The sequence below is a fragment of the Bombus pascuorum genome, chromosome 10, assembly GCF_905332965.1.
Source record: "Bombus pascuorum chromosome 10, iyBomPasc1.1, whole genome shotgun sequence".
In the NCBI taxonomy this organism is placed as follows: domain Eukaryota; kingdom Metazoa; phylum Arthropoda; class Insecta; order Hymenoptera; family Apidae; genus Bombus; species Bombus pascuorum.
Window position 1 is genome coordinate 499,138 of NC_083497.1, and position 17,034 is coordinate 516,171.

General features: G+C 32.9%; 1 protein-coding gene across 2 annotated transcripts in view; it reads left to right on the forward strand.

Moving 5' to 3' along the window:
* LOC132911162 (elongation of very long chain fatty acids protein 6-like) overlaps positions 1-17,034 on the forward strand; it is a 153,862-nt gene that overhangs the window by 73,577 nt on the left and 63,251 nt on the right. The window lies entirely within an intron of this gene.

A 17,034-nucleotide genomic window follows, 5' to 3' on the forward strand; every position in this document is an offset into this window, starting at 1 on the left:
AAAATACAGTTATCAACACAGAGAATAAAGGTATGAAATTTGAAATCCTGAAAAAGATAGAAATGTTTAGGGAAATGAGAAATATGAAAGACAAATTAAAGAAGATAAGAAAGACAAATAATATATTTAGTTACACCTAATACAGTACGTTAAGCTAGAGAAAAATAATAGGAGATAAGGAAACAAAATGGATAGAAAAAAGAAGAAAACTTGAAAGTACAAGATAAGATAGATGAACTGAAAGGGATGACGATAAATTAAAAGTGATAAACGAAGCGGGATATATTCAAGAAATAAAAACAAAACACCATTAAGAGCTGTAACAGTTATACTTGCAGACCAGAAGAATAAGATGAGAGTTAGAAGTAAATGAAAAGATATGGAACATTTAAAGATATTAGATATAGCATTGCAAAGAAAGGAAAAGATCATACATGATCTATCACAAACACTACACTTTGAGAAAAATATATTTTTTATCTGTCTTAAAATCCCTTTTAAGAAGGGAAAATGATTTGAAACAAGAAAGAAGATACTTTCAATCATTTTCCTTGCCTTAAATCTCAGTGTAAAAATAAAGATGAAAATTTGGGGAAATTAGGATTACATCAACATGGATTTTAGCAACAGGGTTGGAACCATGCAGGATCTTAAACCTACTATAGAATTTATCATCAATCCTTTTGCGATATAATTTCCTGAAGATGGATTTCCAATATCTTCTTTGGAATTTTGTAAACTTCTACCAGAATAAAAATATCCAAAATTAAAACTTGCGGCTTGTTGAATAACTTTTGACACACCTCATAGCTGTGAATCCTTATATTATAAAATGAAGCTGATAAAAAATAAACGGTGTTCAATGTTGACAAACCAACATTTAACTAAATTGCTGCAAACTGTAACAACGATTGAATACCTGAAATGAAAACAATTAATAAAGCTACTAAAAATATTTCAGAATTTAGGAATAATAATTATTCTAAGAATTAGAGAATACTATTTTTAGTTTGAAAACATAAAAAAAAACAATGCTCAAAATTCCTTTCATGTACTTTTAATGTAATCTATTTCTGTTTTTGACGTTTTCAAATATATGGACATTTTTAAGTGACTTTCAACACTGTTAAGCTTGGCCACTCTTAAACGTAGTCTTACTCAACGACTGCTATAAGTGTTTATTGAAAAATATAAAACAGACAAGCTTGCAACTTTTGAATGTTGAAGTTTTACAGCAAAGAAGACTACCTTCAAGCTAAAAGACATAACATTGCTTTGCAAAGGAGTAGTTAAGTACAATGAAAACAACGGGGGGCATAGCAGCCGAGGGGCTTAGGTAACAGTAACAAGGGCAAAGGAGAAGATATACATACTATTTATGAGCTTAATACAACATTTAATATTTAACAACTTTCAAATAAATAATTTATTAATAAGGAACATAAATAAATAATAGGGGATGTATATTATGCAGACGACTTGGTGATGTCAGGAAACATAAAACATTTATAAGATACAATTGGTGAGTTATAAGAATACTGTATAAGAACCCACATTGAAGTGAATACCAGTAAGATAAAAATACTAGTATATAGCAGAAGAAATAATAGGATAAGAATGAGAAAAACTAAATACAATAGTAGAATGGAGATATACCTTGAATGTATCATTTATAAAAACAGGCACATTCCAAATATTGAAGTAGTAACAAAGTTATTATCAGATGCCACGCAAAAAGAACAATGGACAGTTTAGAAACTGATTATGTCGACAAAATGTGATTTGAATACAGCAATAAAATTTTTTAAAGTGATGAACATTAACAACTCTGTTGTATAGTAGAAGAGTATGGGAATTGCATCATTCAGCAGAAATAGAAAAAAGATACAAACATGTCTCCTAAAAAAGGATATCATACAGATATCATATGTTCTAGATATTATTAATATTAGTACCAGATACTACAGGATATGTGATATGCAAAAAGAATAGACTTGGAACACGAGATAATAAAAAAAGGCATAAACTGTAGGCTAAAGCTAGCAAACAGGAAGAACACGGGAAAACATTGGACATAAAAAGATACACATGGAGGACAAACTCAAATACAACTATAAAAACTCAATGACATAGAAATAACAATAAACTTAAACGGGACAATAATAGAAGAGATAACAAAGAAATTTGTTGTAAACAAGAATAGTGTTACGCCCCGAGGCTTACTGTAGGCCGTGTTTCTAACCGTTGCTCTTGGTACTACAGTGTCGCAGACAGATCGTCTTACATGACAAGTCTATCAAGTGCGTATATGAGGGAATTTTTTTGTTAAGTAAAGTGCATTGCCATTTGATGTGACCGGTTCACTTAATTTCTCAAACGCTTGAAGATTTACTTTTACTTCGGGTGTCTCCTTGGTTATTTTCGAATAGTCGAAAATCAAGTCCCAGTAGAGCATACAGACTTGACGATGGCAGTCAAATTTTTCTTTAAAAACGTCAATAGCGATTGAATAATTGAGATCTGTAATGTCTAATGGTTCGATACTTCGCGCAGCATTTCCAGTCAAGGATGATCGGAGATAATGGAATTTTTGTACTGGTGTTAGTTGTTCGCTTCGATCTATTGTGGACGAGAAGGAGTCGTAAAAGAATTTCGACGACGATGCTGGTGGAGCATTATCCATAGGAGTGTATATTCGTACTATATCGTAATATATAACACCAGATCGTAATATATGTCTGTTATTTCGGAAATGCGCGAGTCTTCTTCCTCGCCTAAATCTTTTAGTTCTTCTTGTAAGAGTCTGTAACGTTTCCACGTGTCGTCGAGTAGTGTCTTGTAGGCCGTTAAAGAGGCCTTATTCGGTTGACTGGATTGTTCGATTTCATCGAGTCGTTTCGATATGGTTGTAAATCGACCGATTTGGAAACCTCGTCTCCGATGCAAGGAGGTAATTTTGTCTGTTTTCCATTGTTATAGCAGATTGTAAAGACAATACAATGAACGAGCTTACCTTGTTGTTGTGAGTTTAAATGTTACTCGTCACCGTGTATGTCTGGTTTGACGTGTAAGACACGTTTCCTTGCGGAAGTTGACCCTCTAGTTGTTGGTATGAGGTTCGTCGCTAACGGTTACTGCGATGCTGATGATAATATGATCAAATGGCATCACTATATCACTGTTCACTTGATCGTCCAGTGCGCGTGATTCGACTCGAAGGACCAAATGTTACGACCCTTCGCGAAGAGACGCGGTCGCGAGGAAAACGCATCAGCGAGAGGCGTAAATTCTCGCTACGATTATGATAATCGATGCCGCGAATCGATCGTTCCCCTGTTTCGATTAGAATAACAGAGGTAGTTCAAATGATTTTAACTCTGAATTAACAGGGTTAATATAAACTTGTATATTTAACAATATTTAAAATTATAATGAAAACGTCACAAGTGATTTAACGATGATACAATTAGTTTGTTACAGTAATTCAACCCCACTGTATGATATTTCTCGACATATTCGTTAGATTAAGCGACTTTGATTTTATTCGTCTGAACCACTCGATGCATTCCGTTTGAATCCTCAAATGATACTGATTGCCCTTTGAATTTTTCCTTTGCCTTCTCTGAGATACGACCACCACCACGCTCGCTCGGGTTTCGCAATCGTTCGCGCCTCTCATCACGTATACCACCTTCTTTGTGCAGATAAAATAACGGACCGAAGGCGAACCGATGTTTCTAGAACTCGCTGCTTGACAACAACTATGCGTTTATCGCTATTTTGTGTATATCTCGACGGTCATGTAAGACAATCTGTCTGCGATACTGTAGTACCGCGAGCGACGGTTAGGAATACGGCCTATAGTAAGCCTCGGGGCGTAACAAATAAAGAGAATAGAATAATCTACAGGATTATCAAGGGTGAAGTATATAAATATAAAGAATCAGAGAAAATAACTGAAGCGAGTTCATGAAACTATTAATAACTAAAAGAATAATAGTATAAATTAGATTAGCAGAGAGACAAAAGTGGTTGTGAAGTGAGTCTAGGAAACAGGATAAAATATAAAGCGGATAAAAATTGAGTATACAATACATATATCCAAGAATATTGGATAGCAGCAGCTAATGCATAATAAAAGAATGTCTGCAATATTTGGAATTAAGAATAAAATTTTTTAAATGGACAACCACCATCTTTATGAACATAGAAAATTGATTATTGAGACTAACGAATTTTATTAAGAAACAACATGACGCTCAGAGCATAATAACTCAAATTATAATAATCTGAGCACAACTCAAAAACTTAGCTATTTGTACTAACTAACAAACAAACATTTCTAACTTAATTAATTATAAACAAGTTACAAATAATTTGACGTAAAATAAAAATAAGATTAATAATAAAATTAAATAAATATAACTTTTTTTATTTAAATGCGACAGTTCATAGTACAAAACACATTTTGTTGCGGAATAAGGTTTTCTGAAAATTTCCAGCGAAAATTTTAGCAAAAATTTCGTAAAGATATTGTAACCTATCAGATAAATGAAATAAAAATATAAAAAGAAACTGATATTAAAAGAAGAATGATTATTTTACAAGATAATATGAAACTGTGCAAGGGGTAATATATGTAACATATTGACCCGATGTACACATATCTGCGAAGCGGCTTACCTCGCATATTTCAGAAACTTCTGCGTTTGCCCCAGCCTTTGCAATTTGAAACTATTTTGTTAAAATTAAGAATTTTCCACATTAGATCGAATGCACTTCTAGTAGGTACCAAACAGTATATATAGCAAGATTTCACATATCTCTAAATTATTCACACAAAATTAATACGGCACATAAATTACTCTGGAATGCAAAAATTAAGAATAAATAATCGATAAAGTTTCAGAAAAATAGAAGGATAAAGATAGAGATAATGGACCAAAAACAACAGTTATTTTTCAAATTTGTATGGAAAGTCCTTAAGAAAATAAATTCCTCTTTAAATTGAAAACAGTTATATGTATAGAAATCAAACTTGCAATAAAAGTAAAAAAGATATAAACGAAGAAAACTGTATTTGTTTTTATGACTCACTTTTACATGTAGTATAATTTCCACCACTATTTTATCATAGAACAAATCTTTAGGTTAAAACTATTCATACGAAGCTAGTACAAACATTTGTGTAAAATATTTACCTCACTAAACCAATCGTTCTTTATAGAAATTTCAGAAATCAACCTTTTAATAATCAAATTTTGTTCTTCACTTATCAGACATTACCAATTAATGCTTGGTAGACAAAAGAATTGTTTCAGTAAATTTCTATACAATGTGCATCGGGTATCCGATACAACACGAAAGACGACTCCTCAACGATGACTGATTCCGTAACACCGTGACTCTGACGACGACGGTGTCACACACCGAAGAGGACCATCCGCTCAGTAACCAGATAGGCCGAACACTCCGCATATCACGCCTGTTGAAACGATAACTAAACGAACCCCCTCCAAAGGGACTAGACTCTCGGCAAAAGGACCTTCCTGAACTAGCGTTAAGTCAGTCCGCTCTAGCATCTCGAATCTGTCTGTCTTAATATTCCGAACCACGCTGTTGTAACCGTCACTCCATCAGATTTCTACAATAAATATCATTGTCGCATACAAAGTCTATTTTCTTCACCCTGTTTGTGAAAGAATCGTTTCGCTCGAACCGCGACGCGAGGAGATTACCGGCGATCCGTTAATTAAGCGATCTTTTGTGTCTCCGACGTGACAACGGACTAATGCTGTATAAATACAAATGACATTGTTACTTTGCGGCATGCTTGTAAAGTCTAGACGTGATTCTTTCGTTAGCTTTTCATGATTCTACTACAAATTTAAGACTGATTAAGTAAATATTTAATAACGGTTTTAATACTTAAAAAGAATGATTATTGTACTACAAATTTTCATATGGATAATAATATAATAAAATTTGTAAAATATGTATATGTCGGTCCAACCATTGCAGCCATAACAATCGAACAGTGTTTCCGTTTACTGTCTCATCTTGTTGAACCGTCTATATATAGACGATAATATTGGGTAGGCAACTAAGTGATTGCGGATTTTGTCAATGCCACCAAATGACAAAATCCGCAATCACCTACTTGCCAACTCAATATGTACATACAAAATTTAAAACATACATTCAAAATATATAGTCTGTTGTACAGTATTTTACATTATGAATGTGATCTTAATCGTGCATAATGTTCTTTTCATAATTCATAAGAGGAACGAATTTTTTTATTGCAAAAGAGCTAATAAAAAGATTTTTTCTAAAATGAATCGCAAAAAATAACCACATAGAAACGAATGAATATATAATTTTACTAAAGGAAAAAAATGAATAAGAAATGAAAATCTAGTAGAAACTACAATTTTATTACGCATTCTTTATACAACAGACTGTTAACGTACGCCTTTATATTTCGTGTCAAATATCTATATCACATTCGGTAAAAAAAAAAAACATTCGAAATTTCCTAAAACTCGTCCCCTACTAATGAAGTTGTCTGCGCCAACACCAGACGAGTGATTCAAACACCTAGAGACAGAGCAGAGGTATTTGAACGCAACCACTAACAGAAACACGAATGTTACCCCGTTCCAGCGGTTGTTTGGAAGGCGGATGAGAATCCGCAGATCAGGCAACTGATCGAAGACGAGTGGGCCGCGATGTTCCAGGAGGGGCGAAATAAGTTGTGCGTAGAAACAAACAGACGGATCGAGAAGATTTAAGCTTAAAACAGGCAGACGTTTAACAAGAGACGTAAAGAGACGACAACATACAAGACGGGAGATCTAGTGGCGATCGAGAGAACGCAGGGCGGTCCTGGGCTAAAGTTGCAGTCGAAGTTCCTTGGGCCGTACCGCGTGATGAGAGTTTTGCGGAATGATCGTTACATGGTACAACGAGAAGGCGAACAGGAAGGGCCGCGAACGACCTCCACGGCGGCTGATCACATGAAATGGTGGGACGTTGTCGAAGTCAGCGATGCGAGTGAAACTAGCAAAGATGAGTACCTCTAAGGGCAGATGTGATTACCAGTACGACCGAGTGTAGTACCGTGGACGAGGGGCCTGGGGAGGAGGGTGTCGTGCGATTTATAAACAAGCGGTTGCTGAGCATGTGCGTGGTGGGGCTAAGACAAAATACAAGGGGTAGAATCTGAGTTGTTAATTTATTATCTAGTTGTCTTAATTATAATACGTTGTTGCGATTAGTTCATGTTAAATAACCATTGTTTTCTGTTTAATTAACATCTGTTTAATCCATTTATTATTAATAAACTAATTATAACAGTTTACGATACTACAATATATTTAAATCATTAACTTTTATGTATATCTGTATTAAAAAACTGTATCAAAATCATCCACGTATATATTGAAATCAGTGACGTTAATGTATATATTAAAAATCTTCCTATATAGACATATAAAGTGATTCAGATCATGCGGGAAGTACGGAGGCCGATTCACCACACTAAAACGGGGAGAAAGGTTTATATAAACATATAGCAAATATAACCGCGGTTTCGAATGACAGCTTATTTTGTGTTGTAGCATGTAATTTTTCACAGAAATGCGACGGAACTGGTGGTTGGTTTAGCGCTTGTTTACGTTACTTGAGTATCATGTAAACATTGTGTCACCGACGTGACACGTGCGTAGTGGTGATATTGAGGGCGACAAAAAGAAACGAATATCATCGAGAAAACAGTTGAGTTGTAACCGAGAAGTGAGAATGTTCAGTTGGATCCTACACGTCCTACACCAAAGATCACCTTATTATCAAATGTTTTTGTAAAGCACTCTTACAGCTACGGATAACACGATACGAGAAAAAGATGGAAAATATTCCGCGACAGATTGGGCCTGTACTAATAAGATGAGATACTTAATTAAAAGCAGCGACGTTTTATGCAACGCATTTTGAATTAATCAAAAAAATTATTTTACCAGCTGATCCAAATAATTCTATTTCGATTGCATCAGCAGAGAAAGTTTCAAGTAACTTCAAGTTGTAGAGACCAGCAGATTTAATGTAAATATATGTCGGAGATGAAAGGACATCGGGGCCTTTCTTTTCAAATGTTTGGGAAGGTCCCCAATACTTTAGTCCAGACTTTTTATTATAGCCGTACTTAAACAATAAAATTGAGAAATAGCTATTTATGAGTTAAGTCAATTATATTTGCCCGAGATTTATGACAATGGGCTTGGACTCGAAGTGACATAACGGGTCGCTGAACGTAGCCATGGTCACGGGAGGGATGTATACCTAACACAGGTATGAAGTAATTAAATAGCTTTCGTTAAAAACAAAGATTAAGTTGAGTGCATATTTATCAAATGTATCCTGCACTTGTACATATATATAACACCCTGCATATTTACTGTATATTGTAATGCATAAACTTCTGCAGCCTAACAAGGAGAAGTCAGCGTCGTTGGGTCATCGGTTCTGACTAATATTTTTCCTATCAATCTAGGACAAAAATAAATCAACCCATATTCTGATGTTTTAGACAATATCCATTATTTGAGAAGATATTACATATAATCAGTCCATATTGTGGAAACAATAAGTTCTTATTAGTTCTAGATTCATGGGGTGGACAAACAAATGCTGCTTACTTTAATAGTACTCTTGCAACTGACGATGGAAATTGTATATCAACGTTCCTATTACCATATCTATGACATTTACTTTTTCCGCCAAGTACACTTTTTATGAACAGATTATAAAATTTGCAATTTATAAATATCAAATAAATTTCCGAAAGATGTTAATAAAAAAAATGTTACCGTTAATTTTTTATTATTTTATTAAATAATATGAATATTCATATATTTAATTGTTAATTTACCTATTAATCCAACATAGGATGCAACTGTTTACTATAGTATTAGTAGGTAGCGGCACATGAGTTATAGGACGATTCGAACCGGGAGCGACTCATACTGTTGTACCTCGGAGTGTTGACGCTGTTTTGGATTTGCGAAGTTCTAGAATAAACGAGCTCCAGACAAAAACAGTATCGCCGTTATGAGTAATCGTCAACCTGAACCAAATACAACCTTCTGTGAGTCCGCCGGATAATATAAACAGACGAGCATTCTCTGTAGGATAGTTTAGAAAGCGAACCAGTATAGTGAAGAATATAGCTAATTATCACGTCGAGTCATACGAACGATAGTTACAACCGACCTATACTATCCCTATACTTGCACTCGAAGTAATTTCAATATAATGGACTATTACAAATTTCCACTCGTCTCTTTAATGACTAACACGTTTAATATCACCTCGAGTATAAGAAATCAGTAAATATATTTTTGTTAATATTTCGAATTTTTTTATTTCTATTGTATCCTCTTATCATTATTGTATGAAAAGCATAAGTACCACAATTGAAATTTTCAAGTTAACCACGACCGAGGAAAGCATGGCAGTGAGATCCAACGTTCAAGTCCTTCTCACAGCTTCTTTTTCGATTACCGTGGTATTGTGTTTCATAAATTTTTTTCATAATATGTTACGATCCATAGAGAATACTATTTGAGCGTTTCACGTCATTTGTACGAAGCAATTCGAAGGATTTGTGAAACGATAACTTGTCGAAATTGTACTATTATAATACATCAGCTGATGCGTCACTACTGACTCGGGAGTTTCTCGCAAAAAATAACATTTACAGTCACCATGTTCATCTGATCGCTCCCTTGCGGTTATTTGTTATTCTCCAGAATGAAAAAATAAAACAAAAATCGTTGTGCGAACTATGCACTATAGAAGAAAGTGCTTTCAGAAATGTGTTAATGACTGAGAGACACACTGACAAAAATATATTGTATTCTGTTGAGGTTGACTGATAGAAGAACGAGGGAATGAATTTGTAATAGAAAAATATAATGAAAAAAATAAGGTATAAGTATAATGTATAAGTTTATGCTGATTCAGATTCTTACTCTCTTACGTTACAATACAATAGAATCGATAGAGAGCACGTTCATATGTTTATACCAAAAGGACACTACCAAGGAAGTTAACCTTATAGCTTTAGCTAAAGGCTAGAAGGAACATAAATAGAAATCTGTTTATTAGTTCCTATGTTCCTAGACCTTGTAACCCAAAACAGATGTATATTCAAGGGTACAATAATATGGATCTCTCCTTATTTAGAATAATTTTGTTTCATTCAATTCTATTTTTAGCGTAATAGAAGTCTCTAGGTCACGGATATACATAAATAAAGATGTAGAGTTTTTCTTGAAGTATTTACTGCCACATATTCAAAGGGAATAACTTAAATGTAGACGAACAAATAAATATTTTCTCAAATAAGAAAAAAATTCAACGATCTTTTTGATCACGCTTCATATGGGGGGGGGGGGGGAGAGGAAACTAAAAAATGATATGCAGCTTGGTAGAGGTACACAATTGTGAAAGGAAAATGTCTGAGATAAAATGTGATGAATAAGAAAAAAGTGGGGCATGAAATATGTTATATAAAATATACTTTATATATTCTATTTTGGTTCATATATATAGTGTAAAAAATGTATAGGTAATACAAAACGAGTGTAGAATATAAGTACTAATGTTTAATCTGAGTTTCTGTAATTTTGATTATTTTGTATTTTTATATTTTCTATATCTTTGTACTTTTGTATTTTTAAACGTTTTCTATAATTCTATATTCAAACAATAGTATAAAAAGAAGAATACGAAAAGTGTGGAATGGCAATGCATGTAACGGTACGTAAATGTTACGCGTGCGCAAGATAACCAGGAGAGGTTATATAGGAATCGAGAGTTCGTTGGACCAAGAGAATATTTTTCAGGAATACGTTATGTTTATGTAAACTATATACCAAAGAATTAAAAAAGTAATAAATAAATAAAATCGGGTAACTAATTAGTTATCAGAAGAGGAAAAGGAAAACATTCGCTAAATGAAATGGCGCGATCAACCTTCGAAAGCAAGATTGCGACGGTTGGCTATAACAGTTGAGTTGCACGACACACACAATTTCAAATTGGAGTTCAACCGCTAACTGCGACAAGGCCACGGTGATTTTTATTCTTTTCTATATGCAGGCGGCACGTTATAAATAGAGACCTCACTCCGCTGGTCCGATGTTTTTAATTACATTTTTAATACAGCGCTTATCGCATCGAGCAGCATTATGGCCATTTGTAAACACTCATTCGTAAAGGCACGCGGTACATCATTTAAATCCGGCATAATAAAAAGGAGAACGCATGATTACATGCATTTCGTAATAAAGATAATAAAAAAAGTCTCACCAGACCAACATAAGAGAAAATTTATAATGATTTACCTTACAGGAGAATAGGTTTAGTTGAATAACACGAAATCCATACACAGGTTTCTGGAGATCCAAAGACTTTGAGCACCCTAAGAAATTAAAGCAAGTTAGATAAATGCAAAAATTAAAATTGAAATATGATGATTTTATAAAAGTATCGTATTGAAATATATATATTTAATGCATACAACTAAGTTAAAATGTTACAATATTTCGTCATTATTTGTTTGAATTTCATCAAATGCTTTTAAGTAAGAAAATGTTGATTAAAACAAATAACATACCGCGTTAAAATAAAAAATTGTACTATTTTTATAACGTAATTTATTGATAAGTTATAAATGAATTAATAGCAATAATATTCAGAATTTCGCAAAATATTCTCAGAATATATCTTGTTTTACTTGCTAAAACTTTCTACTGGATTGTTATCTAACATACATGATCAAAGCACACTCTTCTGTTAATCATTCATCAATCAAATTGGTCCTGTTTCACAATATATAGAAAAAAATAATTTTAATCTGATCTATATAAAAAAAGAACATTCTCAAGTTTAACATTGCAATGTTGTGATATTCTACATTTATAAAAAAAACTTTGACACGTTTAAACAAAATAAACCATCAGCGCTTCACATATTTTGAATTATTAAAATATAATTTCACTTGATACAGTTCTTGGCGGGTCAAAAGTTTTTTAAATTAATGAAAATGTACATTATTGTACATTTAATAACAATAATAATTGTACATATAAGTTATGACAAAAAGTAGAAGGGCAAACAAAGATTAAATACTTCAATGTTTGCTTATCATATATTAATGTTAATACAAACAAAGATAGGTTTTAACATATATTAACGCATTGAAAAATTGTCGTTTGTATATATAAGTAACTATGTGCTTTAAAATCTATGTATCAATATTAGTGGTTTCCTGCCTGTTATTTCATATCTAATACAATTTTATATCTATACTCACAATTTAATTTATGAAATGTAACAGTGATATATTATGAGCAATATGGATTTCATTAACTACTGTTGGAATACATGTGAAACAATCTTGGCAGTTCAATCTTCTGATTCCATAAGAATCTATATATACATCGTATTTTAATTTTACTGTGAAATTTTACAAGACACTGATATAAAAAGAGCATATAAACATATATATACATATTTGCAAATATATACAATTTTCATAGACACCTGAAATCTAGCCCATACCGCTTTATGACTTGAAGCATTGATTTAACGATGTCTTTTCATTTCTTGTAGACATGAAATTTTGTTGTTGTTATATAGTATGATGAAATGTGGTGAAATGGTACTACGACAATGTAGCAAATTTGTAAATTTTAGTTTAAAAAGGAGGAAAAGGAAAATATTTTACAATTAAACATGAACTTTTGAAACCTATTATTTTGTGTCAGTAAGGATAGAAATTAAACAAATTTCGTATATCGCATCGTAAACTGAACTATGAAAATTGCAAAGTTAATCGTTATCGATCGTCATACCGATAATACCATACCAATAATCACAAAGGTATTTTATTACTGAATTTTCTTCGGTTCTGTACATATTCCTAGGTAGTCGTGTATTTGTATTAAATAAAAAAGTACGAACCTGTCCACACAGTTAATAAAAATATAATTGAATTAAGAACATAAATTCCATATTTTATAATACATATTACACGTTTATTTCTCTTATATACGATCTAGATCTACGATCTCATCTATTTATCTGTTATACATATGGTTTGATATATTTGGTATACCACAACAATATAGGTTAAATTATATAAAACATATGTGTTTCATATTAGAATAACTTAAGCAAAATCTTTAGTTATATAAGCATATATAAAATATTTACCTTAAATAAATCAATGGTTGGTCAAGTGTTACATCTTTCGTATTTGTACATTCTCTTCTATCAAAATTTAACAGATTAACTTTATAATTCTTTGTTTAGCATTCATTACTAACTGATATATATCCACATTGCAGGCATCCTTCAACACGACGCACATCTGACCATGTGCGAATCCACAGAACGACTGTGCGGTGCCACGCATCGGCCAACCGCTATTATTTAGAATTGTTTACAGTACTGTTCGTTGATTGGCTGCAACTCAGCAGCACAACATGGAACCTGCGCACATCCTTACACGAATATATAAGAATATAAACGTATAGCATTTATATTTCAAGATTGACTAAATAAATATGTAAGTACGATTTTAACAAGCCGTCTTAACAAGATCTTTATGCACACATCATACATTAAACATGATACACTTAAGATAACATTTAAGATAACATTTAAGATACATGCATGTATGTATAGTGAAAAGCAAAAGTGTTCGTACAATTGGAATGTAGAAATAAAAAGAGCAATATTTCCTACATTATTTAAATATATGTAATTGTACACCATAAGAGACATTTATATAAATAATATAATTGTATAATAAATTTACACAAATATTGACATTATTTATTGTTAGGGAAAAATCGACATACATTTCCTTTATATTGTCGCTTGCAATGATCGGTGATTCATCGGGTCATTCTGTTTTTGCCAAGTACACGCGTTTTTGTGGCTTGGCTGTGAACTCGACTTAGGCAGTTTTTGCATTACCTTGGTTTAGGCTTTAGAATACGCGCAATTTTTGCGAGATATGTAAGTTTAGACCAAAAGGAATGTGTATGTGTGTATGTGTTTGCAGTAAATGCTACGTGAAGACAAGAGAACTTGGTCTGCGGGTTTAAGCGGACGTCCTTGTTTACCTAGCAGTTAAATAATATTTCAATCTCCCGTAACACTCATCCGCTCTATCATACCTACATATACTATAAACAAAATATTGTATCCGGTAGCAACCGACGCATACGTTGTTCGGACTCACAGCTACAGACGGAATTCACTCAAGCGATACCGGCAGTTTTCCGTGAATATCTCGCAAATTAAGCAAGTTTAGTTCTTGTATGTATAGGAAAAAATTGTTCAAAATATCGATTTGCACGACATACACAAAAATCACTGAAATCGAGGTTTAGTCAGTTTCTACAGTTTCAGTATATAATAAACATAGATTAATATCTACGTACATAGTGTAATTAATGTCGCAATCTCGTTATACAAACTTGAACGAACGTATAAAGTGCCAATTTTGAACGATCCTTTAGTTTTACGGTTTCTTTCTTTTCTCGCTGGCCGAACCGCGGACGTCAACCGACATGGCGATGTAAGCATCCCGATAACCGCTACACATGCATTGACACACATACAGCGCGATAGCGCTTTTAGTGTTCACAAAGGCATTTTTTACGACTATTACGGTTTGGTTACATTTTGAAACTTTTATTTCATTTTCTTCTATTTCTCGGTAATTAAGATGTGACGATATGATTTTACGATTTACAGTTTTTTTTATTTTGAATGGCCCTCCTTTTGACATAATAGCTACTTTAGAATAAGAATAATACAAATACATAGATATTCCAAAGACAAACGACAGTGATATGGGTATTTAATGCCTTAGAAACTAAATACGGCAGAGAATTTTTTAGATTAGAAACTAAAAGTACAATGTCAAAGTTTGTCTTTGTAAGGCCAAATAAGTATTACATTTTTCTGAACATTTCTTTTCATTATTTTCTATCATTTTTCATTCGTTATTTTATTTTATACATTAAAATGAACATAATAAATAATGCAAACAAACTTCCGAATAAATAAAAATACAAACTTATTTCACCCCATAATTCAAAACTTCTAAAAAGCTTTTTAAGACATTCAGCTATTCTCCAGATATTAGTTCTTATTAGTATAGCCACGTCGTTATTACCAAAGGTTTATGTATTTCCATTATCCTTGTTCTAAAATAAATGTTATTTTGAAAATCTGTTAAAAAATTATTTAATCCTTTTAGGAGATGTATGGCTAAACTGAAATCACAGGTGAAATCAACTTTTAGATTTTCTGTGAACTTTTGCTAACACTAGATATAGCAAACAGCAATTCATGCGAAATAATTGTGGACGAAATAAATTCAAAATTAATTTCATTCTCACGCAAAGCACGCGATTCACTTTTGATTTGAGAATCTTCTGCTCTTTCACTTAATTTTTCTAATGCATCTTCATTAATCCCTAAAGGGCCGGTATTTTTTCATTGAAATTTTGAATTTGTTTCACTTAGAACGTCCACTGTATACAACTTACATATTGCACAAACTTTGCAAGTTTGTTCCTGAAATTCAGCCATGACGAATATCACTCAGGACCAGTTCACTGAATGATTGCACCGGATCAACCACTGGTCTTCAAAACGGCCTGACAATTATTACTGCACTAGAAGTAATTTTTAGCATACTAAATGTAATATGTATGTAAACACCTTAGAATTCAAGTGTAATAGGAACTCTCTCTGTTTACGGACAGCACGACTTTCTTTGTTTCACGAACAGAGCGACTTTCTTTTGTTTTACGGACAACCATTTTGAGAGACACTTATTTGCCAAACGGACGGCCAGAGAGCAACATCAGAGATAGACAAGAGTACAAAAGAAAGAATAATTATTTAAAACATTGAAGATTTTGAAGAAAGATTGGTAGCTCAGGACGTTGAAAATCGATTCTCGATTTTCAGGTAGACATTGCACAGAACTTGTTATTTATTGTTTACTGTTATAGATTGGTATTAATTGTTGTTTACTCCTGTATTTCGTTTAAGTATTTTCACAATAAACTCGATTTTCAGACTTCAGAATCGATCACCTGAATTACCCCGAGATTTACGACATTACATATATGCTTGTTACATGTTTCTTATTTAGAATAACATCTCAAGTTTGATTTATTTTGTTTATTTCCTTTATCCGTAGAAAGTGCTTTGTATAAACAAATATTGATAACAATTATATTCATTCATTTGCAAAAATTCAGGACTGTGATTTATCGATATTCATCTTGCGCGGCATGTGACACAGAAATGCAAACTGTTCATGTTAAGGAAAATACCAGGTTGGTATGATCACTAGTTCTTACATGCAAAGTTGGTACGACTACTAACGATGCTCTTGTCACAGACGAAATCCTACTAAACAAAGCAATAAGATAGCGAAATTCCGAGCGCCTTAGCATGAGTGACCATCGTATTACATCCGGTCACTCTATCCGTTCTCGGAAATATGCGATCGAAGCCTTTTCCCACTCCCACTAATAAAAGAATTTAAATACTACCCCTAAAATGATCCCAGTCAGTCTTGAACAATTACGCCTAGAGCTCGGAAGTGTATCGAAAACAAGAAAACAAAATAAAGGTTCCCTTTTTTCTAAACGTTTCTTTTTTTTATTTACGTGACACTCTTTTGTTTTGGCGTCCGCCACGTGTTAATTATCTGAGTGTATCCGATGTGTTCATATGTCTATACATGGTGGTGAAATACAGAATATAAAAACTGAATCTGTGTGAATCAATTAAATATCGAACTCCAAAACCTATTTAATGACAGTTCGTCCGAATACGCATATAACATACGCACACGTTATAAGATATAATGTTTGTATCAGTCAGTGCCGTTTCATTACATATTTCATACGTAAGATGCCACGTATTATA